Source organism: Carassius auratus, unplaced genomic scaffold (genome assembly GCF_003368295.1).
Source record: "Carassius auratus strain Wakin unplaced genomic scaffold, ASM336829v1 scaf_tig00015223, whole genome shotgun sequence".
Lineage (NCBI taxonomy): Eukaryota > Metazoa > Chordata > Actinopteri > Cypriniformes > Cyprinidae > Carassius > Carassius auratus.
Window position 1 is genome coordinate 1 of NW_020524566.1, and position 24,418 is coordinate 24,418.

Below are 24,418 nucleotides of genomic sequence, written 5' to 3' on the forward strand. Positions count from 1 at the left end.
TTGGACACTTTCTTCGCTTCTAACCAGCTCTAGTGATAAAAACTGTCCTTTCCAGCCTCCAAATGTAGCCTTGGGATTCAAATCGGACTTCTGACAAAGACTCTTTTGTAGTGAGCAGACTAGAAATACAATTGTAACTAATTATGAGACAATCAAAAATATATATATTTGGATCCTTATTTTTTCCATCTGACCAACTTCACTGTGAGAATTGCACTTCAGTTATTTGGGTGAATATGTCAAAAAGGCACAGTGCTCCAAGGCGCCAAACTCAAGAATTTTCACCCTCTCAGTTGCTGAGTTTTCTGATTCCCCAATGGAGGTGCGGGATCTACTCACACTTCTGACAAATGCTCTTTTGGAATGACTAGACTAGAAATAGAAATGGAATTAATTATGAGACAACAAATAATATATTTTACATCCTTTATTATGCCATCTGAACAACTTCACTGATAGAATTGCACCTCAACTACTTGCAGAATATGTCAGAATGGCCGAGTGGTCTAAGGCGCCAGACTCAAGACACATCCCCCTTCTCAGTTGCTGAGGTTTCTGGTCTCCAAATGGAGGCGTGGGTTCAAATCCCACTTCTGACAATGGTTCTTTTGAAGTCAACTGACTTGCAATCAACGTTTAGAGATTTAATTCTACAGTTTGGACACTTTACTTCGCCTCTAACCAACTCTAGTGATGAAACTGTCCTTTCCAGCCTCCAAATGTAGCCTTGGTTCAAATCTGACTTCTGACAAAGACTCTTTTGTAGTGAGCAGACTAGAAATACAATTGTAACTAATTATGAGACAATCAAAAATATATATATTTGGATCCTTTATTTTTTCCATCTGACCAACTTCACTGTGAGAATTGCACTTCAGTTATTTGGGTGAATATGTCAAAAAGGCACAGTGCTCCAAGGCGCCAACTCAAGAATTTTCACCCCTCTCAGTTGCTGAGTTTTCTGATTCCCCAATGGAGGTGCGGGATCTACTCACACTTCTGACAAATGCTCTTTTGGAATGACTAGACTAGAAATAGAAATGGAATTAATTATGAGACAACAAATAATATATTTTACATCCTTTATTATGCCATCTGAAAAACTTCACTGATAGAATTGCACCTCAACTACTTGCAGAATATGTCAGAATGGCCGAGTGGTCTAAGGCGCCAGACTCAAGACACATCCCCTTCTCAGTTGCTGAGGTTTCTGGTCTCCAAATGGAGGCGTGGGTTCAAATCCCACTTCTGACAATGGTTCTTTTGAAGTCAACTGACTTGCAATCAACGTTTAGAGATTTAAATTCTACAGTTTGGACACTTTCCTTCGCTTCTAACCAGCTCTAGTGATTAAAACTGTCCTTTCCAGCCTCCAAATGTAGCCTTGGATTCAAATCGGACTTCTGACAAAGACTCTTTTGTAGTGAGCAGACTAGAAATACAATTGTAACTAATTATGAGACAATCAAAAATATATATATTTGGATCCTTTATTTTTTCCATCTGACCAACTTCACTGTGAGAATTGCACTTCAGTTATTTGGGTGAATATGTCAAAAAGGCACAGTGCTCCAAGGCGCCAAACTCAAGAATTTTCACCCCTCTCAGTTGCTGAGTTTTCTGATTCCCCAATGGAGGTGCGGGATCTACTCACACTTCTGACAAATGCTCTTTTGGAATGACTAGACTAGAAATAGAAATGGAATTAATTATGAGACAACAAATAATATATTTTACATCCTTTATTATGCCATCTGAACAACTTCACTGATAGAATTGCATCTCAATTACTTGCAGAATATGTCAGAATGGCCGAGTGGTCTAAGGCGCCAGACTCAAGACACATCCCCCTTCTCAGTTGCTGAGGTTTCTGGTCTCCAAATGGAGGCGTGGGTTCAAATCCCACTTCTGACAATGGATCTTTTGAAGTCAAGCTGACTTGGAATCAACGTTTAGAGAGTAATTCTACAGTTTGGACACTTTCTTAGCCTTCTAACCAACTCTAGTGATAAAACTGTCCTTTCCAGCCTCCAAATGTAGCCTTGGGTTCAAATCGGACTTCTGACAAAGACTCTTTTGTAGTGAGCAGACTAGAAATACAATTGTAACTAATTATGAGACAATCAAAAATATATATATTTGGATCCTTTATTTTTTCCATCTGACCAACTTCACTGTGGAGAATTGCACTTCAGTTATTTGGGTGAATATGTCAAAAAGGCACAGTGCTCCAAGGCGCCAAACTCAAGAATTTTCACCCCTCTCAGTTGCTGAGTTTTCTGATTCCCCAATGGAGGTGCGGGATCTACTCACACTTCTGACAAATGCTCTTTTGGAATGACTAGACTAGAAATAGAAATGGAATTAATTATGAGACAACAAATAATATATTTTACATCCTTTATTATGCCATCTGAACAACTTCACTGATAGAATTGCACCTCAACTACTTGCTGAATGTGTCAGAATGGCCGAGTGGTCTAAGGCGCCAGACTCAAGACACATCCCCCTTCTCAGTTGCTGAGGTTTCTGGTCTCCAAATGGAGGCGTGGGTTCAAATCCCACTTCTGACAGTGGTTCTTTTGAAGTCAACTGACTTGCAATCAATGTTTAGAGATTTAATTCTACAGTTTGGACACTTTGCTTCGCTTCTAACCAGCTCTAGTGATAAAACTGTCCTTTCCAGCCTCCAAATGTAGCCTTGGGTTCAAATCTGACTTCTGACAAAGACTCTTTTGTAGTGAGCAGACTAGAAATACAATTGTAACTAATTATGAGACAATCAAAAATATATATATTTGGATCCTTTATTTTTTCCATCTGACCAACTTCACTGTGAGAATTGCACTTCAGTTATTTGGGTGAATATGTCAAAAAGGCACAGTGCTCCAAGGCGCCAAACTCAAGAATTTTCACCCCTCTCAGTTGCTGAGTTTTCTGATTCCCCAATGGAGGTGCGGGATCTACTCACACTTCTGACAAATGCTCTTTTGGAATGACTAGACTAGAAATAGAAATGGAATTAATTATGAGACAACAAATAATATATTTTACATCCTTTATTATGACATCTGAAGAACTTCACTGATAGAATTTCACCTCAACTATTTGCAGAATATGTCAGAATGGCCGAGTGGTCTAAGGCGCCAGACTCAAGACACATTCCCCTTCTCAGTTGCTGAGGTTTCTGGTCTCCAAATGGAGGCGTGGGTTCAAATCCCACTTCTGACAATGGTTCTTTTGAAGTCAACTGACTTGCAATCAACGTTTAGAGATTTAATTCTACAGTTTGGACACTTTCCTTCGCTTCTAACCAGCTCTAGTGATAAAACTGTCCTTTCCAGCCTCCAAATGTAGCCTTGGATTCAAATCGGACTTCTGACAAAGACTCTTTTGTAGTGAGCAGACTAGAAATACAATTGTAACTAATTAGGAGACAATCAAAAATATATATATTTGGATCCTTTATTTTTTCCATCTGACCAACTTCACTGTGAGAATTGCACTTCAGTTATTTGGGTGAATATGTCAAAAAGGCACAGTGCTCCAAGGCGCCAAACTCAAGAATTTTCACCCCTCTCAGTTGCTGAGTTTTCTGATTCCCCAATGGAGGTGCGGGATCTACTCACACTTCTGACAAATGCTCTTTTGGAATGACTAGACTAGAAATAGAAATGGAATTAATTATGAGACAACAAATAATATATTTTACATCCTTTATTATGCCATCTGAACAACTTCACTGATAGAATTGCATCTCAATTACTTGTAGAATATGTCAGAATGGCCGAGTGGTCTAAGGCGCCAGACTCAAGACACATCCCCCTTCTCAGTTGCTGAGGTTTCTGGTCTCCAAATGGAGGCGTGGGTTCAAATCCCACTTCTGACAATGGATCTTTTGAAGTCAGCTGACTTGGAATCAACGTTTAGAGAGTAAATTCTACAGTTTGGACACTTTACTTAGCCTCTAACCAACTCTAGTGATGAAACTGTCCTTTCCAGCCTCCAAATGTAGCCTTGGGTTCAAATCTGACTTCTGACAAAGACTCTTTTTAGTGAGCAGACTAGAAATACAATTGTAACTAATTATGAGACAATCAAAAATATATATATTTGGATCCTTTATTTTTTCCATCTGACCAACTTCACTGTGGGAATTGCACTTCAGTTATTTGGGTGAATATGTCAAAAAGGCACAGTGCTCCAAGGCGCCAAACTCAAGAATTTTCACCCCTCTCAGTTGCTGAGTTTTCTGATACCCCAATGGAGGTGCGGGATCTACTCACACTTCTGACAAATGCTCTTTTGGAATGACTAGACTAGAAATAGAAATGGAATTAATTATGAGACAACAAATAATATATTTTACATCCTTTATTATGCCATCTGAACAACTTCACTGATAGAATTGCACCTCAACTACTTGCAGAATATGTCAGAATGGCCGAGTGGTCTAAGGCGCCAGACTCAAGACACATCCCCCTTCTCAGTTGCTGAGGTTTCTGGTCTCCAAATGGAGGCGTGGGTTCAAATCCCACTTCTGACAATGGATCTTTTGAAGTCAGCTGACTTGGAATCAACGTTTAGAGAGTAAATTCTACAGTTTGGACACTTTACTTAGCCTCTAACCAACTCTAGTGATGAAACTGTCCTTTCCAGCCTCCAAATGTAGCCTTGGGTTCAAATCTGACTTCTGACAAAGACTCTTTTTTAGTGAGCAGACTAGAAATACAATTGTAACTAATTATGAGACAATCAAAAATATATATATTTGGATCCTTTATTTTTTCCATCTGACCAACTTCACTGTGAGAATTGCACTTCAGTTATTTGGGTGAATATGTCAAAAAGGCACAGTGCTCCAAGGCGCCAAACTCAAGAATTTTCACCCCTCTCAGTTGCTGAGTTTTCTGATACCCCAATGGAGGTGCGGGATCTACTCACACTTCTGACAAATGCTCTTTTGGAATGACTAGACTAGAAATAGAAATGGAATTAATTATGAGACAACAAATAATATATTTTACATCCTTTATTATGACATCTGAAGAACTTCACTGATAGAATTTCACCTCAACTACTTTGCAGAATATGTCAGAATGGCCGAGTGGTCTAAGGCGCCAGACTCAAGACACATCCCCCTTCTCAGTTGCTGAGGTTTCTGGTCTCCAAATGGAGGCGTGGGTTCAAATCCCACTTCTGACAATGGTTCTTTTGAAGTCAACTGACTTGCAATCAACGTTTAGAGATTTAATTCTACAGTTTGGACACTTTGCTTCGCTTCTAACCAGCTCTAGTGATAAAACTGTCCTTTCCAGCCTCCAAATGTAGCCTTGGGTTCAAATCTGACTTCTGACAAAGACTCTTTTGTAGTGAGCAGACTAGAAATACAATTGTAACTAATTATGAGACAATCAAAAATATATATATTTGGATCCTTTATTTTTTCCATCTGACCAACTTCACTGTGAGAATTGCACTTCAGTTATTTGGGTGAATATGTCAAAAAGGCACAGTGCTCCAAGGCGCCAAACTCAAGAATTTTCACCCCTCTCAGTTGCTGAGTTTTCTGATTCCCCAATGGAGGTGCGGGATCTACTCACACTTCTGACAAATGCTCTTTTGGAATGACTAGACTAGAAATAGAAATGGAATTAATTATGAGACAACAAATAATATATTTTACATCCTTTATTATGCCATCTGAACAACTTCACTGATAGAATTGCACCTCAACTACTTGCAGAATATGTCAGAATGGCCGAGTGGTCTAAGGCGCCAGACTCAAGACACATCCCCCTTCTCAGTTGCTGAGGTTTCTGGTCTCCAAATGGAGGCGTGGGTTCAAATCCCACTTCTGACAATGGATCTTTTGAAGTCAACTGACTTGGAATCAACGTTTAGAGAGTAAATTCTACAGTTTGGACACTTTCCTTCGCTTCTAACCAGCTCTAGTGATAAAACTGTCCTTTCCAGCCTCCAAATGTAGCCTTGGGTTCAAATCGGACTTCTGACAAAGACTCTTTTGTAGTGAGCAGACTAGAAATACAATTGTAACTAATTATGAGACAATCAAAAATATATATATTTGGATCCTTTATTTTTTCCATCTGACCAACTTCACTGTGAGAATTGCACTTCAGTTATTTGGGTGAATATGTCAAAAAGGCACAGTGCTCCAAGGCGCCAAACTCAAGAATTTTCACCCCTCTCAGTTGCTGAGTTTTCTGATTCCCCAATGGAGGTGCGGGATCTACTCACACTTCTGACAAATGCTCTTTTGGAATGACTAGACTAGAAATAGAAATGGAATTAATTATGAGACAACAAATAATATATTTTACATCCTTTATTATGACATCTGAAGAACTTCACTGATAGAATTGCACCTCAACTACTTGCAGAATATGTCAGAATGGCCGAGTGGTCTAAGGCGCCAGACTCAAGACACATCCCCCTTCTCAGTTGCTGAGGTTTCTGGTCTCCAAATGGAGGCGTGGGTTCAAATCCCACTTCTGACAATGGATCTTTTGAAGTCAGCTGACTTGGAATCAACGTTTAGAGAGTAAATTCTACAGTTTGGACACTTTACTTAGCCTCTAACCAACTCTAGTGATGAAACTGTCCTTTCCAGCCTCCAAATGTAGCCTTGGGTTCAAATCTGACTTCTGACAAAGACTCTTTTTTAGTGAGCAGACTAGAAATACAATTGTAACTAATTATGAGACAATCAAAAATATATATATTTGGATCCTTTATTTTTTCCATCTGACCAACTTCACTGTGGGAATTGCACTTCAGTTATTTGGGTGAATATGTCAAAAAGGCACAGTGCTCCAAGGCGCCAAACTCAAGAATTTTCACCCCTCTCAGTTGCTGAGTTTTCTGATACCCCAATGGAGGTGCGGGATCTACTCACACTTCTGACAAATGCTCTTTTGGAATGACTAGACTAGAAATAGAAATGGAATTAATTATGAGACAACAAATAATATATTTTACATCCTTTATTATGCCATCTGAACAACTTCACTGATAGAATTGCACCTCAACTACTTGCAGAATATGTCAGAATGGCCGAGTGGTCTAAGGCGCCAGACTCAAGACACATCCCCCTTCTCAGTTGCTGAGGTTTCTGGTCTCCAAATGGAGGCGTGGGTTCAAATCCCACTTCTGACAATGGATCTTTTGAAGTCAACTGACTTGGAATCAACGTTTAGAGAGTAAATTCTACAGTTTGGACACTTTGCTTCGCTTCTAACCAGCTCTAGTGATAAAACTGTCCTTTCCAGCCTCCAAATGTAGCCTTGGGTTCAAATCGGACTTCTGACAAAGACTCTTTTGTAGTGAGCAGACTAGAAATATAATTGTAACTAATTATGAGACAATCAAAAATATATATATTTGGATCCTTTATTTTTTCCATCTGACCAACTTCACTGTGAGAATTGCACTTCAGTTATTTGGGTGAATATGTCAAAAAGGCACAGTGCTCCAAGGCGCCAAACTCAAGAATTTTCACCCCTCTCAGTTGCTGAGTTTTCTGATTCCCCAATGGAGGTGCGGGATCTACTCACACTTCTGACAAATGCTCTTTTGGAATGACTAGACTAGAAATAGAAATGGAATTAATTATGAGACAACAAATAATATATTTTACATCCTTTATTATGACATCTGAAGAACTTCACTGATAGAATTTCACCTCAACTATTTGCGGAATATGTCAGAATGGCCGAGTGGTCTAAGGCGCCAGACTCAAGACACATCCCCCTTCTCAGTTGCTGAGGTTTCTGGTCTCCAAATGGAGGCGTGGGTTCAAATCCCACTTCTGACAATGGTTCTTTTGAAGTCAACTGACTTGCAATCAACGTTTAGAGATTTAATTCTACAGTTTGGACACTTTCCTTCGCTTCTAACCAGCTCTAGTGATAAAACTGTCCTTTCCAGCCTCCAAATGTAGCCTTGGATTCAAATCGGACTTCTGACAAAGACTCTTTTGTAGTGAGCAGACTAGAAATACAATTGTAACTAATTATGAGACAATCAAAAATATATATATTTGGATCCTTTATTTTTTCCATCTGACCAACTTCACTGTGAGAATTGCACTTCAGTTATTTGGGTGAATATGTCAAAAAGGCACAGTGCTCCAAGGCGCCAAACTCAAGAATTTTCACCCCTCTCAGTTGCTGAGTTTTCTGATTCCCCAATGGAGGTGCGGGATCTACTCACACTTCTGACAAATGCTCTTTTGGAATGACTAGACTAGAAATAGAAATGGAATTAATTATGAGACAACAAATAATATATTTTACATCCTTTATTATGCCATCTGAACAACTTCACTGATAGAATTGCACCTCAACTACTTGCAGAATATGTCAGAATGGCCGAGTGGTCTAAGGCGCCAGACTCAAGACACATCCCCCTTCTCAGTTGCTGAGGTTTCTGGTCTCCAAATGGAGGCGTGGGTTCAAATCCCACTTCTGACAATGGATCTTTTGAAGTCAACTGACTTGGAATCAACGTTTAGAGAGTAAATTCTACAGTTTGGACACTTTGCTTCGCTTCTAACCAGCTCTAGTGATAAAACTGTCCTTTCCAGCCTCCAAATGTAGCCTTGGGTTCAAATCGGACTTCTGACAAAGACTCTTTTGTAGTGAGCAGACTAGAAATATAATTGTAACTAATTATGAGACAATCAAAAATATATATATTTGGATCCTTTATTTTTTCCATCTGACCAACTTCACTGTGAGAATTGCACTTCAGTTATTTGGGTGAATATGTCAAAAAGGCACAGTGCTCCAAGGCGCCAAACTCAAGAATTTTCACCCCTCTCAGTTGCTGAGTTTTCTGATTCCCCAATGGAGGTGCAGGATCTACTCACACTTCTGACAAATGCTCTTTTGGAATGACTAGACTAGAAATAGAAATGGAATTAATTATGAGACAACAAATAATATATTTTACATCCTTTATTATGACATCTTAAGAACTTCACTGATAGAATTTCACCTCAATTATTTGCGGAATATGTCAGAATGGCCGAGTGGTCTAAGGCGCCAGACTCAAGACACATCCCCCTTCTCAGTTGCTGAGGTTTCTGGTCTCCCAATGGAGGCGTGGGTTCAAATTCCACTTCTGACAATGGTTCTTTTGAAGTCAACTGACTTGCAATCAACGTTTAGAGATTTAATTCTACAGTTTGGACACTTTCCTTCGCTTCTAACCAACTCTAGTGATAAAACTGTCCTTTCCAGCCTCCAAATGTAGCCTTGGATTCAAATCGGACTTCTGACAAAGACTCTTTTGTAGTGAGCAGACTAGAAATACAATTGTAACTAATTATGAGACAATCAAAAATATATATATTTGGATCCTTTATTTTTTCCATCTGACCAACTTCACTGTGAGAATTGCACTTCAGTTATTTGGGTGAATATGTCAAAAAGGCACAGTGCTCCAAGGCGCCAAACTCAAGAATTTTCACCCCTCTCAGTTGCTGAGTTTTCTGATTCCCCAATGGAGGTGCAGGATCTACTCACACTTCTGACAAATGCTCTTTTGGAATGACTAGACTAGAAATAGAAATGGAATTAATTATGAGACAACAAATAATATATTTTACATCCTTTATTATGCCATCTGAACAACTTAACTGATAGAATTGCACCTCAACTACTTGCTGAATGTGTCAGAATGGCCGAGTGGTCTAAGGCGCCAGACTCAACACACATCCCCCTTCTCAGTTGCTGAGGTTTCTGGTCTCCAAATGGAGACGTGGGTTCAAATCCCACTTCTGACAGTGGTTCTTTTGAAGTCAGCTGACTTGGAATCAACGTTTAGAGAGTAAATTCTACAGTTTGGACACTTTACTTAGCTTCTAACCAACTCTAGTGATGAAACTGTCCTTTCCAGCCTCCAAATGTAGCCTTGGGTTCAAATCTGACTTCTGACAAAGACTCTTTTGTAGTGAGCAGACTAGAAATACAATTGTAACTAATTATGAGACAATCAAAAATATATATATTTGGATCCTTTATTTTTTCCATCTGACCAACTTCACTGTGAGAATTGCACTTCAGTTATTTGGGTGAATATGTCAAAAAGGCACAGTGCTCCAAGGCGCCAAACTCAAGAATTTTCACCCCTCTCAGTTGCTGAGTTTTCTGATTCCCCAATGGAGGTGCGGGATCTACTCACACTTCTGACAAATGCTCTTTTGGAATGACTAGACTAGAAATAGAAATGGAATTAATTATGAGACAACAAATAATATATTTTACATCCTTTATTATGACATCTGAAGAACTTCACTGATAGAATTTCACCTCAACTATTTGCAGAATATGTCAGAATGGCCGAGTGGTCTAAGGCGCCACACTCAAGACACATTCCCCTTCTCAGTTGCTGAGGTTTCTGGTCTCCAAATGGAGGCGTGGGTTCAAATCCCACTTCTGACAATGGTTCTTTTGAAGTCAACTGACTTGCAATCAACGTTTAGAGATTTAATTCTACAGTTTGGACACTTTCCTTCGCTTCTAACCAGCTCTAGTGATAAAACTGTCCTTTCCAGCCTCCAAATGTAGCCTTGGATTCAAATCGGACTTCTGACAAAGACTCTTTTGTAGTGAGCAGACTAGAAATACAATTGTAACTAATTAGGAGACAATCAAAAATATATATATTTGGATCCTTTATTTTTTCCATCTGACCAACTTCACTGTGAGAATTGCACTTCAGTTATTTGGGTGAATATGTCAAAAAGGCACAGTGCTCCAAGGCGCCAAACTCAAGAATTTTCACCCCTCTCAGTTGCTGAGTTTTCTGATTCCCCAATGGAGGTGCGGGATCTACTCACACTTCTGACAAATGCTCTTTTGGAATGACTAGACTAGAAATAGAAATGGAATTAATTATGAGACAACAAATAATATATTTTACATCCTTTATTATGCCATCTGAACAACTTCACTGATAGAATTGCATCTCAATTACTTGTAGAATATGTCAGAATGGCCGAGTGGTCTAAGGCGCCAGACTCAAGACACATCCCCCTTCTCAGTTGCTGAGGTTTCTGGTCTCCAAATGGAGGCGTGGGTTCAAATCCCACTTCTGACAATGGATCTTTTGAAGTCAGCTGACTTGGAATCAACGTTTAGAGAGTAAATTCTACAGTTTGGACACTTTGCTTCGCTTCTAACCAGCTCTAGTGATAAAACTGTCCTTTCCAGCCTCCAAATGTAGCCTTGGGTTCAAATCGGACTTCTGACAAAGACTCTTTTGTAGTGAGCAGACTAGAAATATAATTGTAACTAAGTATGAGACAATCTACTCACACTTCTGACAAATGCTCTTTTGGAATGACTAGACTAGAAATAGAAATGGAATTAATTATGAGACAACAAATAATATATTTTACATCCTTTATTATGACATCTGAAGAACTTCACTGATAGAATTTCACCTCAACTATTTGCGGAATATGTCAGAATGGCCGAGTGGTCTAAGGCGCCACACTCAAGACACATCCCCCTTCTCAGTTGCTGAGGTTTCTGGTCTCCAAATGGAGGCGTGGGTTCAAATCCCACTTCTGACAATGGTTCTTTTGAAGTCAACTGACTTGCAATCAACGTTTAGAGATTTAATTCTACAGTTTGGACACTTTCCTTCGCTTCTAACCAGCTCTAGTGATAAAACTGTCCTTTCCAGCCTCCAAATGTAGCCTTGGATTCAAATCGGACTTCTGACAAAGACTCTTTTGTAGTGAGCAGACTAGAAATACAATTGTAACTAATTATGAGACAATCAAAAATATATATATTTGGATCCTTTATTTTTTCCATCTGACCAACTTCACTGTGAGAATTGCACTTCAGTTATTTGGGTGAATATGTCAAAAAGGCACAGTGCTCCAAGGCGCCAAACTCAAGAATTTTCACCCCTCTCAGTTGCTGAGTTTTCTGATTCCCCAATGGAGGTGCGGGATCTACTCACACTTCTGACAAATGCTCTTTTGGAATGACTAGACTAGAAATAGAAATGGAATTAATTATGAGACAACAAATAATATATTTTACATCCTTTATTATGACATCTGAAGAACTTCACTGATAGAATTTCACCTCAACTATTTGCGGAATATGACTAGACTAGAAATAGAAATGGAATTAATTATGAGAAAACAAATAATATATTTTACATCCTTTATTATGACATCTGAAGAACTTCACTGATAGAATTTCACCTCAACTATTTGCGGAATATGTCAGAATGGCCGAGTGGTCTAAGGCGCCAGACTCAAGACACATCCCCCTTCTCAGTTGCTGAGGTTTCTGGTCTCCAAATGGAGGCGTGGGTTCAAATCCCACTTCTGACAATGGTTCTTTTGAAGTCAACTGACTTGCAATCAACGTATAGAGATTTAATTCTACAGTTTGGACACTTTCCTTCGCTTCTAACCAGCTCTAGTGATAAAACTGTCCTTTCCAGCCTCCAAATGTAGCCTTGGATTCAAATCGGACTTCTGACAAAGACTCTTTTGTAGTGAGCAGACTAGAAATACAATTGTAACTAATTATGAGACAATCAAAAATATATATATTTGGATCCTTTATTTTTTCCATCTGACCAACTTCACTGTGAGAATTGCACTTCAGTTATTTGGGTGAATATGTCAAAAAGGCACAGTGCTCCAAGGCGCCAAACTCAAGAATTTTCACCCCTCTCAGTTGCTGAGTTTTCTGATTCCCCAATGGAGGTGCGGGATCTACTCACACTTCTGACAAATGCTCTTTTGGAATGACTAGACTAGAAATAGAAATGGAATTAATTATGAGACAACAAATAATATATTTTACATCCTTTATTATGCCATCTGAACAACTTCACTGATAGAATTGCACCTCAACTACTCGCAGAATATGTCAGAATGGCCGAGTGGTCTAAGGCGCCAGACTCAAGACACATCCCCCTTCTCAGTTGCTGAGGTTTCTGGTCTCCAAATGGAGGCGTGGGTTCAAATCCCACTTCTGACAATGGATCTTTTGAAGTCAACTGACTTGGAATCAACGTTTAGAGAGTAAATTCTACAGTTTGGACACTTTGCTTCGCTTCTAACCAGCTCTAGTGATAAAACTGTCCTTTCCAGCCTCCAAATGTAGCCTTGGGTTCAAATCGGACTTCTGACAAAGACTCTTTTGTAGTGAGCAGACTAGAAATATAATTGTAACTAATTATGAGACAATCAAAAATATATATATTTGGATCCTTTATTTTTTCCATCTGACCAACTTCACTGTGAGAATTGCACTTCAGTTATTTGGGTGAATATGTCAAAAAGGCACAGTGCTCCAAGGCGCCAAACTCAAGAATTTTCACCCCTCTCAGTTGCTGAGTTTTCTGATTCCCCAATGGAGGTGCAGGATCTACTCACACTTCTGACAAATGCTCTTTTGGAATGACTAGACTAGAAATAGAAATGGAATTAATTATGAGACAACAAATAATATATTTTACATCCTTTATTATGCCATCTGAACAACTTAACTGATAGAATTGCACCTCAACTACTTGCTGAATGTGTCAGAATGGCCGAGTGGTCTAAGGCGCCAGACTCAACACACATCCCCCTTCTCAGTTGCTGAGGTTTCTGGTCTCCAAATGGAGACGTGGGTTCAAATCCCACTTCTGACAGTGGTTCTTTTGAAGTCAGCTGACTTGGAATCAACGTTTAGAGAGTAAATTCTACAGTTTGGACACTTTACTTAGCTTCTAACCAACTCTAGTGATGAAACTGTCCTTTCCAGCCTCCAAATGTAGCCTTGGGTTCAAATCTGACTTCTGACAAAGACTCTTTTGTAGTGAGCAGACTAGAAATACAATTGTAACTAATTATGAGACAATCAAAAATATATATATTTGGATCCTTTATTTTTTCCATCTGACCAACTTCACTGTGAGAATTGCACTTCAGTTATTTGGGTGAATATGTCAAAAAGGCACAGTGCTCCAAGGCGCCAAACTCAAGAATTTTCACCCCTCTCAGTTGCTGAGTTTTCTGATTCCCCAATGGAGGTGCGGGATCTACTCACACTTCTGACAAATGCTCTTTTGGAATGACTAGACTAGAAATAGAAATGGAATTAATTATGAGACAACAAATAATATATTTTACATCCTTTATTATGACATCTGAAGAACTTCACTGATAGAATTTCACCTCAACTATTTGCAGAATATGTCAGAATGGCCGAGTGGTCTAAGGCGCCACACTCAAGACACATTCCCCTTCTCAGTTGCTGAGGTTTCTGGTCTCCAAATGGAGGCGTGGGTTCAAATCCCACTTCTGACAATGGTTCTTTTGAAGTCAACTGACTTGCAATCAACGTTTAGAGATTTAATTCTACAGTTTGGACACTTTCCTTCGCTTCTAACCAGCTCTAGTGATAAAACTGTCCTTTCCAGCCTCCAAATGTAGCCTTGGATTCAAATCGGACTTCTGACAAAGACTCTTTTGTAGTGAGCAGACTAGAAATACAATTGTAACTAATTAGGAGACAATCAAAAATATATATATTTGGATCCTTTATTTTTTCCATCTGACCAACTTCACTGTGAGAATTGCACTTCAGTTATTTGGGTGAATATGTCAAAAAGGCACAGTGCTCCAAGGCGCCAAACTCAAGAATTTTCACCCCTCTCAGTTGCTGAGTTTTCTGATTCCCCAATGGAGGTGCGGGATCTACTCACACTTCTGACAAATGCTCTTTTGGAATGACTAGACTAGAAATAGAAATGGAATTAATTATGAGACAACAAATAATATATTTTACATCCTTTATTATGCCATCTGAACAACTTCACTGATAGAATTGCATCTCAATTACTTGTAGAATATGTCAGAATGGCCGAGTGGTCTAAGGCGCCAGACTCAAGACACATCCCCCTTCTCAGTTGCTGAGGTTTCTGGTCTCCAAATGGAGGCGTGGGTTCAAATCCCACTTCTGACAATGGATCTTTTGAAGTCAGCTGACTTGGAATCAACGTTTAGAGAGTAAATTCTACAGTTTGGACACTTTGCTTCGCTTCTAACCAGCTCTAGTGATAAAACTGTCCTTTCCAGCCTCCAAATGTAGCCTTGGGTTCAAATCGGACTTCTGACAAAGACTCTTTTGTAGTGAGCAGACTAGAAATATAATTGTAACTAATTATGAGACAATCTACTCACACTTCTGACAAATGCTCTTTTGGAATGACTAGACTAGAAATAGAAATGGAATTAATTATGAGACAACAAATAATATATTTTACATCCTTTATTATGACATCTGAAGAACTTCACTGATAGAATTTCACCTCAACTATTTGCGGAATATGTCAGAATGGCCGAGTGGTCTAAGGCGCCACACTCAAGACACATCCCCCTTCTCAGTTGCTGAGGTTTCTGGTCTCCAAATGGAGGCGTGGGTTCAAATCCCACTTCTGACAATGGTTCTTTTGAAGTCAACTGACTTGCAATCAACGTTTAGAGATTTAATTCTACAGTTTGGACACTTTCCTTCGCTTCTAACCAGCTCTAGTGATAAAACTGTCCTTTCCAGCCTCCAAATGTAGCCTTGGATTCAAATCGGACTTCTGACAAAGACTCTTTTGTAGTGAGCAGACTAGAAATACAATTGTAACTAATTATGAGACAATCAAAAATATATATATTTGGATCCTTTATTTTTTCCATCTGACCAACTTCACTGTGAGAATTGCACTTCAGTTATTTGGGTGAATATGTCAAAAAGGCACAGTGCTCCAAGGCGCCAAACTCAAGAATTTTCACCCCTCTCACTTGCTGAGTTTTCTGATTCCCCAATGGAGGTGCGGGATCTACTCACACTTCTGACAAATGCTCTTTTGGAATGACTAGACTAGAAATAGAAATGGAATTAATTATGAGACAACAAATAATATATTTTACATCCTTTATTATGCCATCTGAACAACTTCACTGATAGAATTGCACCTCAACTACTTGCTGAATGTGTCAGAATGGCCGAGTGGTCTAAGGCGCCAGACTCAAGACACATCCCCCTTCTCAGTTGCTGAGGTTTCTGGTCTCCAAATGGAGGCGTGGGTTCAAATCCCACTTCTGACAGTGGTTCTTTTGAAGTCAACTGACTTGCAATCAATGTTTAGAGATTTAATTCTACAGTTTGGAAACTTTGCTTCGCTTCTAACCAGCTCTAGTGATAAAACTGTCCTTTCCAGCCTCCAAATGTAGCCTTGGGTTCAAATCTGACTTCTGACAAAGACTCTTTTGTAGTGAGCAGACTAGAAATACAATTGTAACTAATTATGAGACAATCAAAAATATATATATTTGGATCCTTTATTTTTTCCATCTGACCAACTTCACTGTGAGAATTGCACTTCAGTTATTTGGGTGAATATGTCAAAAAGGCACAGTGCTCCAAGGCGCCAAACTCAAGAATTTTCACCCCTCTCAGTTGCTGAGTTTTCTGATTCCCCAATGGAGGTGCGGGATCTACTCACACTTCTGACAAATGCTCTTTTGGAATGACTAGACTAGAAATAGAAATGGAATTAATTATGAGACAACAAATAATATATTTTACATCCTTTATTATGACATCTGAAGAACTTCACTGATAGAATTTCACCTCAACTATTCGCAGAATATGTCAGAATGGCCGAGTGGTCTAAGGCGCCAGACTCAAGACACATTCCCCTTCTCAGTTGCTGAGGTTTCTGGTCTCCAAATGGAGGCGTGGGTTCAAATCCCACTTCTGACAATGGTTCTTTTGAAGTCAACTGACTTGCAATCAACGTTTAGAGATTTAATTCTACAGTTTGGACACTTTCCTTCGCTTCTAACCAGCTCTAGTGATAAAACTGTCCTTTCCAGCCTCCAAATGTAGCCTTGGATTCAAATCGGACTTCTGACAAAGACTCTTTTGTAGTGAGCAGACTAGAAATACAATTGTAACTAATTAGGAGACAATCAAAAATATATATATTTGGATCCTTTATTTTTTCCATCTGACCAACTTCACTGTGAGAATTGCACTTCAGTTATTTGGGTGAATATGTCAAAAAGGCACAGTGCTCCAAGGCGCCAAACTCAAGAATTTTCACCCCTCTCAGTTGCTGAGTTTTCTGATTCCCCAATGGAGGTGCGGGATCTACTCACACTTCTGACAAATGCTCTTTTGGAATGACTAGACTAGAAATAGAAATGGAATTAATTATGAGACAACAAATAATATATTTTACATCCTTTATTATGCCATCTGAACAACTTCACTGATAGAATTGCATCTCAAATACTTGTAGAATATGTCAGAATGGCCGAGTGGTCTAAGGCGCCAGACTCAAGACACATCCCCCTTCTCAGTTGCTGAGGTTTCTGGTCTCCAAATGGAGGCGTGGGTTCAAATCCCACGTCTGACAATGGATCTTTTGAAGTCAGCTGACTTGGAATCAACGTTTAGAGAGTAAATTCTACAGTTTGGACACTTTGCTTCGCTTCTAACCAGCTCTAGTGATAAAACTGTCCTTTCCAGCCTCCAAATGTAGCCTTGGGTTCAAATCGGACTTCTGACAAAGACTCTTTTGTAGTGAGCAGACTAGAAATATAATTGTAACTAATTATGAGACAATCAAAAATATATATATTTGGATCCTTTATTTTTTCCATCTGACCAACTTCACTGTGAGAATTGCACTTCAGTTATTTGGGTGAATATGTCAAAAAGGCACAGTGCTCCAAGGCGCCAAACTCAAGAATTTTCACCCCTCTCAGTTGCTGAGTTTTCTGATTCCCCAATGGAGGTGCGGGATCTACTCACACTTCTGACAAATGCTCTTTTGGAATGACTAGACTAGAAATAGAAATGGAATTAATTATGAGACAACAAATAATATATTTTACATCCTTTATTATGACATCTGAAGAACTTCACTGATAGAATTTCACCTCAACTATTTACGGAATATGTCAGAATGGCAGAGTGGTCTAAGGCGCCAGACTCAAGACACATCCCCCTTCTCAGTTGCTGAGGTTTCTGGTCTCCAAATGGAGGCGTGGGTTCAAATCCCACTTCTGACAATGGTTCTTTTGAAGTCAACTGACTTGCAATCAACGTTTAGAGATTTAATTCTACAGTTTGGACACTTTCCTTCGCTTCTAACCAGCTCTAGTGATAAAACTGTCCTTTCCAGCCTCCAAATGTAGCCTTGGATTCAAATCGGACTTCTGACAAAGACTCTTTTGTAGTGAGCAGACTAGAAATACAATTGTAACTAATTATGAGACAATCAAAAATATATATATTTGGATCCTTTATTTTTTCCATCTGACCAACTTCACTGTGAGAATTGCACTTCAGTTATTTGGGTGAATATGTCAAAAAGGCACAGTGCTCCAAGGCGCCAAACTCAAGAATTTTCACCCCTCTCAGTTGCTGAGTTTTCTGATTCCCCAATGGAGGTGCGGGATCTACTCACACTTCTGACAAATGCTCTTTTGGAATGACTAGACTAGAAATAGAAATGGAATTAATTATGAGACAACAAATAATATATTTTACATCCTTTATTATGCCATCTGAACAACTTCACTGATAGAATTGCACCTCAACTACTTGCAGAATATGTCAGAATGGCCGAGTGGTCTAAGGCGCCAGACTCAAGACACATCCCCCTTCTCAGTTGCTGAGGTTTCTGGTCTCCAAATGGAGGCGTGGGTTCAAATCCCACTTCTGACAATGGATCTTTTGAAGTCAACTGACTTGGAATCAACGTTTAGAGAGTAAATTCTACAGTTTGGACACTTTGCTTCGCTTCTAACCAGCTCTAGTGATAAAACTGTCCTTTCCAGCCTCCAAATGTAGCCTTGGGTTCAAATCGGACTTCTGACAAAGACTCTTTTGTAGTGAGCAGACTAGAAATATAATTGTAACTAATTATGAGACAATCAAAAATATATATATTTGGATCCTTTATTTTTTCCATCTGACCAACTTCACTGTGAGAATTGCACTTCAGTTATTTGGGTGAATATGTCAAAAAGGCACAGTGCTCCAAGGCGCCAAACTCAAGAATTTTCACCCCTCTCAGTTGCTGAGTTTTCTGATTCCCCAATGGAGGTGCGGGATCTACTCACACTTCTGACAAATGCTCTTTTGGAATGACTAGACTAGAAATAGAAATGGAATTAATTATGAGACAACAAATAATATATTTTACATCCTTTATTATGACATCTGAAGAACTTCACTGATAGAATTTCACCTCAACTATTTGCGGAATATGTCAGAATGGCCGAGTGGTCTAAGGCGCCAGACTCAAGACACATCCCCCTTCTCAGTTGCTGAGGTTTCTGGTCTCCAAATGGAGGCGTGGGTTCAAATTCCACTTCTGACAATGGTTCTTTTGAAGTCAACTGACTTGCAATCAACGTTTAGAGATTTAATTCTACAGTTTGGACACTTTCCTTCGCTTCTAACCAACTCTAGTGATAAAACTGTCCTTTCCAGCCTCCAAATGTAGCCTTGGATTCAAATCGGACTTCTGACAAAGACTCTTTTGTAGTGAGCAGACTAGAAATACAATTGTAACTAATTATGAGACAATCAAAAATATATATATTTGGATCCTTTATTTTTTCCATCTGACCAACTTCACTGTGAGAATTGCACTTCAGTTATTTGGGTGAATATGTCAAAAAGGCACAGTGCTCCAAGGCGCCAAACTCAAGAATTTTCACCCCTCTCAGTTGCTGAGTTTTCTGATTCCCCAATGGAGGTGCAGGATCTACTCACACTTCTGACAAATGCTCTTTTGGAATGACTAGACTAGAAATAGAAATGGAATTAATTATGAGACAACAAATAATATATTTTACATCCTTTATTATGCCATCTGAACAACTTAACTGATAGAATTGCACCTCAACTACTTGCTGAATGTGTCAGAATGGCCGAGTGGTCTAAGGCGCCAGACTCAAGACACATCCCCCTTCTCAGTTGCTGAGGTTTCTGGTCTCCAAATGGAGACGTGGGTTCAAATCCCACTTCTGACAGTGGTTCTTTTGAAGTCAGCTGACTTGGAATCAACGTTTAGAGAGTAAATTCTACAGTTTGGACACTTTACTTAGCTTCTCAATCAATCAATCACCTTTATTTATATAGTGCTTTAAACAAAATACATTGCGCCAAAGCACTGAACAACATTCATTTGGAAAACAGTGTCTCAATAATGCAAAATGATAGTTAAAGGCAGTTCATCATTGAATTCATTGATGTCATCTCTGTTCAGTTGAAATAGTGTCTGTTTTAATTTGCAATCAAGTCAACGATGTCGCTGTAGATGAAGTGACCCCAACTAAGCAAGCCAGAGGCGACAGCGGCAAGGAACCGAAACTCCATCGGTGACAGAATGGAGAAAAAAACCTTGGGAGAAACCAGGCTCAGTTGGGGGGCCAGTTCTCCTCTGACCAGACGAAAACCAGTAGTTCAATTCCAGGCTGCAGCAAAGTCAGATTGTGCAGAAGAATCATCTGTTTCCTGTGGTCTTGTCCTGGTGCTCCTCTGAGACAAGGTCTTTACAGGGGATCTGTATCTGGGGCTCTAGTTGTCCTGGTCTCCGTTGTCTTTCAGGGATGTAGAGGTCCTTTCTAGGTGCTGATCCACCATCTGGTCTGGATACGTACTGGATCCGGGTGACTGCAGTGACCCTCTGATCTGGACACAGACTGGATCTGGTGGCCACGGTGACCTCGGAACAAGAGAGAAACAGACAAATATTAGCGTAGATGCCATTCTTCTAATGATGTAGAAAGTACGGTGTTATGTGAAGTGTTCCGGTTCCAGTTTACCTAATTAATGCAGCCTAAAAATCCTTTAACGGATTTGGATATTAAAAGCATATTAGTATGTTATGTGTATGCCAGGTTAAAGAGATGGGTCTTTAATCTAGATTTAAACTGCAAGAGTGTGTCTGCCTCCCGAACAATGTTAGGTAGGTTATTCCAGAGTTTAGGCGCCAAATAGGAAAAGGATCTGCCGCCCGCAGTTGATTTTGATATTCTAGGTATTATCAAATTGCCTGAGTTTTGAGAACGTAGCGGACGTAACGGAGTATAATGTAAAAGGAGCTCATTCAAATACTGAGGTGCTAAACCATTCAGGGCTTTATAAGTAATAAGCAATATTTTAAAATCTATACGATGTTTGATAGGGAGCCAGTGCAGTGTGGACAGGACCGGGCTAATATGGTCATACTTCCTGGTTCTAGTAAGAACTCTTGCTGCTGCATTTTGGACTAGCTGTAGTTTGTTTACCAAGCGTGCAGAACAACCACCCAATAAAGCATTACAGTAGTCTAACCTTGAAGTCATAAATGCATGGATTAACATTTCTGCATTTGACATTGAGAGCATAGGCCGTAATTTAGATATATTTTTGAGATGGAAAAATGCAGTTTTACAAATGCTAGAAACGTGGCTTTCTAAGGAAAGATTGCGATCAAGTAGCACACCTAGGTTCCTAACTGATGACGAAGAATTGACAGAGCAACCATCAAGTCTTAGACAGTGTTCTAGGTTATTACAAGTAGAGTTTTTAGGCCCTATGATTAACACCTCTGTTTTTTCTGAATTTAGCAGTAAGAAATTACTCGTCATCCAATTTTTTATATCGACTATGCATTCCATTAGTTTTTCAAATTGGTGTGTTTCACCGGGCTGCGAGGAAATATAGAGCTGCGTATCATCAGCATAACAGTGAAAGCTAACACCATGTTTCCTGATGATATCTCCCAAGGGTAACATATAAAGCGTGAAGAGTAGCGGCCCTAGAACTGAGCCTTGAGGTACTCCATACTGCACTTGTGATTGATATGATACATCTTCATTCACTGCTACGAACTGATGGCGGTCATATAAGTACGATTTAAACCATGCTAATGCACTTCCACTGATGCCAACAAAGTGTTCAAGTCTATGCAAAAGAATGTTGTGGTCAATTGTGTCAAACGCAGCACTAAGATCCAATAAAACTAATAGAGAGATACACCCACGATCAGATGATAAGAGCAGATCATTTGTAACTCTAAGGAGAGCAGTTTCAGTACTATGATACGGTCTAAATCCTGACTGGAAATCCTCACATATACCATTTTTCTCCAAGAAGGAATATAATTGTGAGGATACCACCTTTTCTAGTATCTTGGACAGAAAAGGGAGATTCGAGATTGGTCTATAATTAACTAGTTCTCTGGGGTCAAGTTGTGGCTTTTTTATGAGAGGCTTAATAACAGCCAGTTTGAAGGTTTTGGGGACATGTCCTAATAACAATGAGGAATTAATAATAGTCAGAAGAGGACCTATGACTTCTGGAAGCACCTCTTTTAAGAGCTTAGATGGTATAGGGTCTAACATACATGTTGTAAGTTTAGATGATTTAACAAGTTTATACAATTCTTCCTCTCCTATAGTAGAGAATGAGTGGAACTGTTCCTCAGGGGGTCTATAGTGCACTGTCTGATGCGAAACTGTAGCTGACGGCTGAATGGCTGCAATTTTATCTCTAATAGTATCGATTTTAGAAGTAAAGTAGTTCATAAAGTCATTACTGCTGTGGCGTTGGGAAATGTCAACACTTGTTGAGGCTTTATTTTTCGTTAATTTAGCCACTGTATTGAATAAATACCTGGGGTTATGTTTGTTTTCTTCTAAAAGAGAAGAAAAGTAATCAGATCTAGCAGTTTTTAATGCTTTTCGGTAGGATATGCTACTTTCCCGCCAAGCAATACGAAATACCTCTAGTTTTGTTTTCCTCCAGCTGCGCTCCATTTTTCGGGCTGCTCTCTTTAGGGTGCGAGTATGCTCATTATACCATGGTGTCAAACTGTTTTCCTTAACCTTTCTTAAGCGTAAAGGAGCAACTGTATTTAAAGTGCTAGAAAAGAGAGAGTCCATAGTTTCTGTTACATCATCAAGTTGTTCTGAGGTTTTGGATATGCTAAGGAATTCGGATACATCTGGAAGATAACTTAAAAAGCAGTCTTTTGTGGTAGAAGTGATGGTTCTTCGATACTTGTAACAAGAAGTAGAATTTACAATTTTGGCTATATGAAGTTTACACAGAACTAAATAATGATCTGAGATATCATCACTTGGCTGAATAATTTCAACACTATCAACATCAATTCCATGTGACAGTATTAAATCTAGAGTATGATTTCGACAATGAGTAGGTCCTGAAACGTGTTGTCTAACACCAATAGAGTTCAGAATGTCTATAAATGCTGATCCCAATACATCTTTTTCATTATCGACATGGATATTAAAATCACCAACTATTAAAACTTTATCTGCAGCCAGAACTAACTCAGATGTAAAATCACCAAACTCTTTAATAAAGTCTGTATGGTGCCCTGGTGGCCTGTATACAGTAGCCAGTACAAACATAACAGGGGATTTATCATTAACATTGGTTTCTCTGGATAATGTTATATGAAGCACCATTACTTCAAACGAGTTATACTTGAAGCCTGCCCTCTGAGAAATCCTGAAAACGTTATTATAAATTGAAGCAACTCCTCCCCCTTTGCCTTTTAGACGCGGCTCGTGTTTATAACAATAATCTTGGGGGGTGGACTCATTTAAAATAATGTAATCATCAGGTTTTAGCCAGGTTTCTGTCAAGCAGAGCACATCTATATTATGATCAGTTATCATATTATTTACAAAAAGTGTTTTCGTAGAAATGGATCTGATATTTAATAAGCCAATCTTTATAATTTGTTTATCCATATTGCATTTGTTTTTTATTTGTTGAACCTCAATTAAATTGTTAACCTTAACTTGGTTTGGACGTTTTTTGTATTTTCTAGTTCGGGGAACAGACACAGTCTCTATAGTGTGATATCTAGGTGAAAGAGTCTCTATGTGCTGAGAATTAACTGACCTCTGTGATGGGAGGCAGCTAGCAGACGGTCGGTTTAGCCAGTCTGTCTGCTTCCTGACCTGGGCCCCAGTTAGTCAAGTATAAACACTAAGACTATTTGCCATATTTCTAGACAGAAGAGTGGCGCCACCCCAGGAGGGATGAAGACGCATCTCTTTTAAACAGGTCAGGTCTGCCCCAAAAGCTCGTCCAATTGTCTATATAACCTATGTTATTCTGTGGGCACCACTTAGACATCCAGCCATTGAGTGATGACAATCTGCTATGCATCTCATCACCACGGTAAGCAGGGAGGGGACCAGAGCATATTACAGTGTCTGACATTGTGCTTGCAAGTTCACACACCTCTTTAAAGTTATTTTTAGTGATCTCCGACTGGGAAGTCGAACATCATTAGCGCCGGCATGAATAACAATCTTACTGTTTAT

The 24,418-nt window shown here is 39.3% G+C and overlaps 31 non-coding genes across 31 annotated transcripts; all 31 read left to right on the top strand.

Annotated features, from left to right (window-relative positions):
• Positions 1-487: 487 nt before the first annotated feature.
• Positions 488-599, top strand: trnal-caa (transfer RNA leucine (anticodon CAA)). Its single transcript has 2 exons — positions 488-525; positions 554-599. It is a non-coding gene; the product is annotated as a tRNA-Leu (tRNA).
• A 544-nt stretch (positions 600-1,143) lies between these two features.
• Positions 1,144-1,254, top strand: trnal-caa (transfer RNA leucine (anticodon CAA)). Its single transcript has 2 exons — positions 1,144-1,181; positions 1,209-1,254. It is a non-coding gene; the product is annotated as a tRNA-Leu (tRNA).
• Positions 1,255-1,802: 548 nt separating this feature from the next.
• On the top strand, positions 1,803-1,914 carry trnal-caa (transfer RNA leucine (anticodon CAA)). Its single transcript has 2 exons — positions 1,803-1,840; positions 1,869-1,914. It is a non-coding gene; the product is annotated as a tRNA-Leu (tRNA).
• Positions 1,915-2,461: 547 nt separating this feature from the next.
• Positions 2,462-2,573, top strand: trnal-caa (transfer RNA leucine (anticodon CAA)). Its single transcript has 2 exons — positions 2,462-2,499; positions 2,528-2,573. It is a non-coding gene; the product is annotated as a tRNA-Leu (tRNA).
• A 546-nt stretch (positions 2,574-3,119) lies between these two features.
• On the top strand, positions 3,120-3,231 carry trnal-caa (transfer RNA leucine (anticodon CAA)). The gene is made up of 2 exons: positions 3,120-3,157; positions 3,186-3,231. It is a non-coding gene; the product is annotated as a tRNA-Leu (tRNA).
• Positions 3,232-3,777: 546 nt separating this feature from the next.
• trnal-caa (transfer RNA leucine (anticodon CAA)) lies at positions 3,778-3,889 on the top strand. The gene is made up of 2 exons: positions 3,778-3,815; positions 3,844-3,889. It is a non-coding gene; the product is annotated as a tRNA-Leu (tRNA).
• A 545-nt stretch (positions 3,890-4,434) lies between these two features.
• trnal-caa (transfer RNA leucine (anticodon CAA)) lies at positions 4,435-4,546 on the top strand. The gene is made up of 2 exons: positions 4,435-4,472; positions 4,501-4,546. It is a non-coding gene; the product is annotated as a tRNA-Leu (tRNA).
• A 547-nt stretch (positions 4,547-5,093) lies between these two features.
• Positions 5,094-5,205, top strand: trnal-caa (transfer RNA leucine (anticodon CAA)). Its single transcript has 2 exons — positions 5,094-5,131; positions 5,160-5,205. It is a non-coding gene; the product is annotated as a tRNA-Leu (tRNA).
• Positions 5,206-5,751: 546 nt separating this feature from the next.
• On the top strand, positions 5,752-5,863 carry trnal-caa (transfer RNA leucine (anticodon CAA)). Its single transcript has 2 exons — positions 5,752-5,789; positions 5,818-5,863. It is a non-coding gene; the product is annotated as a tRNA-Leu (tRNA).
• A 546-nt stretch (positions 5,864-6,409) lies between these two features.
• On the top strand, positions 6,410-6,521 carry trnal-caa (transfer RNA leucine (anticodon CAA)). The gene is made up of 2 exons: positions 6,410-6,447; positions 6,476-6,521. It is a non-coding gene; the product is annotated as a tRNA-Leu (tRNA).
• A 546-nt stretch (positions 6,522-7,067) lies between these two features.
• Positions 7,068-7,179, top strand: trnal-caa (transfer RNA leucine (anticodon CAA)). The gene is made up of 2 exons: positions 7,068-7,105; positions 7,134-7,179. It is a non-coding gene; the product is annotated as a tRNA-Leu (tRNA).
• Positions 7,180-7,725: 546 nt separating this feature from the next.
• On the top strand, positions 7,726-7,837 carry trnal-caa (transfer RNA leucine (anticodon CAA)). The gene is made up of 2 exons: positions 7,726-7,763; positions 7,792-7,837. It is a non-coding gene; the product is annotated as a tRNA-Leu (tRNA).
• A 546-nt stretch (positions 7,838-8,383) lies between these two features.
• trnal-caa (transfer RNA leucine (anticodon CAA)) lies at positions 8,384-8,495 on the top strand. Its single transcript has 2 exons — positions 8,384-8,421; positions 8,450-8,495. It is a non-coding gene; the product is annotated as a tRNA-Leu (tRNA).
• Positions 8,496-9,041: 546 nt separating this feature from the next.
• On the top strand, positions 9,042-9,153 carry trnal-caa (transfer RNA leucine (anticodon CAA)). Its single transcript has 2 exons — positions 9,042-9,079; positions 9,108-9,153. It is a non-coding gene; the product is annotated as a tRNA-Leu (tRNA).
• Positions 9,154-9,699: 546 nt separating this feature from the next.
• On the top strand, positions 9,700-9,811 carry trnal-caa (transfer RNA leucine (anticodon CAA)). Its single transcript has 2 exons — positions 9,700-9,737; positions 9,766-9,811. It is a non-coding gene; the product is annotated as a tRNA-Leu (tRNA).
• A 546-nt stretch (positions 9,812-10,357) lies between these two features.
• On the top strand, positions 10,358-10,469 carry trnal-caa (transfer RNA leucine (anticodon CAA)). The gene is made up of 2 exons: positions 10,358-10,395; positions 10,424-10,469. It is a non-coding gene; the product is annotated as a tRNA-Leu (tRNA).
• Positions 10,470-11,015: 546 nt separating this feature from the next.
• trnal-caa (transfer RNA leucine (anticodon CAA)) lies at positions 11,016-11,127 on the top strand. The gene is made up of 2 exons: positions 11,016-11,053; positions 11,082-11,127. It is a non-coding gene; the product is annotated as a tRNA-Leu (tRNA).
• A 366-nt stretch (positions 11,128-11,493) lies between these two features.
• On the top strand, positions 11,494-11,605 carry trnal-caa (transfer RNA leucine (anticodon CAA)). The gene is made up of 2 exons: positions 11,494-11,531; positions 11,560-11,605. It is a non-coding gene; the product is annotated as a tRNA-Leu (tRNA).
• Positions 11,606-12,273: 668 nt separating this feature from the next.
• On the top strand, positions 12,274-12,385 carry trnal-caa (transfer RNA leucine (anticodon CAA)). Its single transcript has 2 exons — positions 12,274-12,311; positions 12,340-12,385. It is a non-coding gene; the product is annotated as a tRNA-Leu (tRNA).
• A 546-nt stretch (positions 12,386-12,931) lies between these two features.
• trnal-caa (transfer RNA leucine (anticodon CAA)) lies at positions 12,932-13,043 on the top strand. Its single transcript has 2 exons — positions 12,932-12,969; positions 12,998-13,043. It is a non-coding gene; the product is annotated as a tRNA-Leu (tRNA).
• A 546-nt stretch (positions 13,044-13,589) lies between these two features.
• On the top strand, positions 13,590-13,701 carry trnal-caa (transfer RNA leucine (anticodon CAA)). Its single transcript has 2 exons — positions 13,590-13,627; positions 13,656-13,701. It is a non-coding gene; the product is annotated as a tRNA-Leu (tRNA).
• A 546-nt stretch (positions 13,702-14,247) lies between these two features.
• Positions 14,248-14,359, top strand: trnal-caa (transfer RNA leucine (anticodon CAA)). The gene is made up of 2 exons: positions 14,248-14,285; positions 14,314-14,359. It is a non-coding gene; the product is annotated as a tRNA-Leu (tRNA).
• Positions 14,360-14,905: 546 nt separating this feature from the next.
• trnal-caa (transfer RNA leucine (anticodon CAA)) lies at positions 14,906-15,017 on the top strand. Its single transcript has 2 exons — positions 14,906-14,943; positions 14,972-15,017. It is a non-coding gene; the product is annotated as a tRNA-Leu (tRNA).
• Positions 15,018-15,383: 366 nt separating this feature from the next.
• On the top strand, positions 15,384-15,495 carry trnal-caa (transfer RNA leucine (anticodon CAA)). The gene is made up of 2 exons: positions 15,384-15,421; positions 15,450-15,495. It is a non-coding gene; the product is annotated as a tRNA-Leu (tRNA).
• A 546-nt stretch (positions 15,496-16,041) lies between these two features.
• On the top strand, positions 16,042-16,153 carry trnal-caa (transfer RNA leucine (anticodon CAA)). The gene is made up of 2 exons: positions 16,042-16,079; positions 16,108-16,153. It is a non-coding gene; the product is annotated as a tRNA-Leu (tRNA).
• Positions 16,154-16,699: 546 nt separating this feature from the next.
• On the top strand, positions 16,700-16,811 carry trnal-caa (transfer RNA leucine (anticodon CAA)). The gene is made up of 2 exons: positions 16,700-16,737; positions 16,766-16,811. It is a non-coding gene; the product is annotated as a tRNA-Leu (tRNA).
• A 546-nt stretch (positions 16,812-17,357) lies between these two features.
• trnal-caa (transfer RNA leucine (anticodon CAA)) lies at positions 17,358-17,469 on the top strand. The gene is made up of 2 exons: positions 17,358-17,395; positions 17,424-17,469. It is a non-coding gene; the product is annotated as a tRNA-Leu (tRNA).
• Positions 17,470-18,015: 546 nt separating this feature from the next.
• Positions 18,016-18,127, top strand: trnal-caa (transfer RNA leucine (anticodon CAA)). Its single transcript has 2 exons — positions 18,016-18,053; positions 18,082-18,127. It is a non-coding gene; the product is annotated as a tRNA-Leu (tRNA).
• A 546-nt stretch (positions 18,128-18,673) lies between these two features.
• Positions 18,674-18,785, top strand: trnal-caa (transfer RNA leucine (anticodon CAA)). Its single transcript has 2 exons — positions 18,674-18,711; positions 18,740-18,785. It is a non-coding gene; the product is annotated as a tRNA-Leu (tRNA).
• A 546-nt stretch (positions 18,786-19,331) lies between these two features.
• Positions 19,332-19,443, top strand: trnal-caa (transfer RNA leucine (anticodon CAA)). Its single transcript has 2 exons — positions 19,332-19,369; positions 19,398-19,443. It is a non-coding gene; the product is annotated as a tRNA-Leu (tRNA).
• A 546-nt stretch (positions 19,444-19,989) lies between these two features.
• On the top strand, positions 19,990-20,101 carry trnal-caa (transfer RNA leucine (anticodon CAA)). The gene is made up of 2 exons: positions 19,990-20,027; positions 20,056-20,101. It is a non-coding gene; the product is annotated as a tRNA-Leu (tRNA).
• Positions 20,102-24,418: the final 4,317 nt, after the last annotated feature.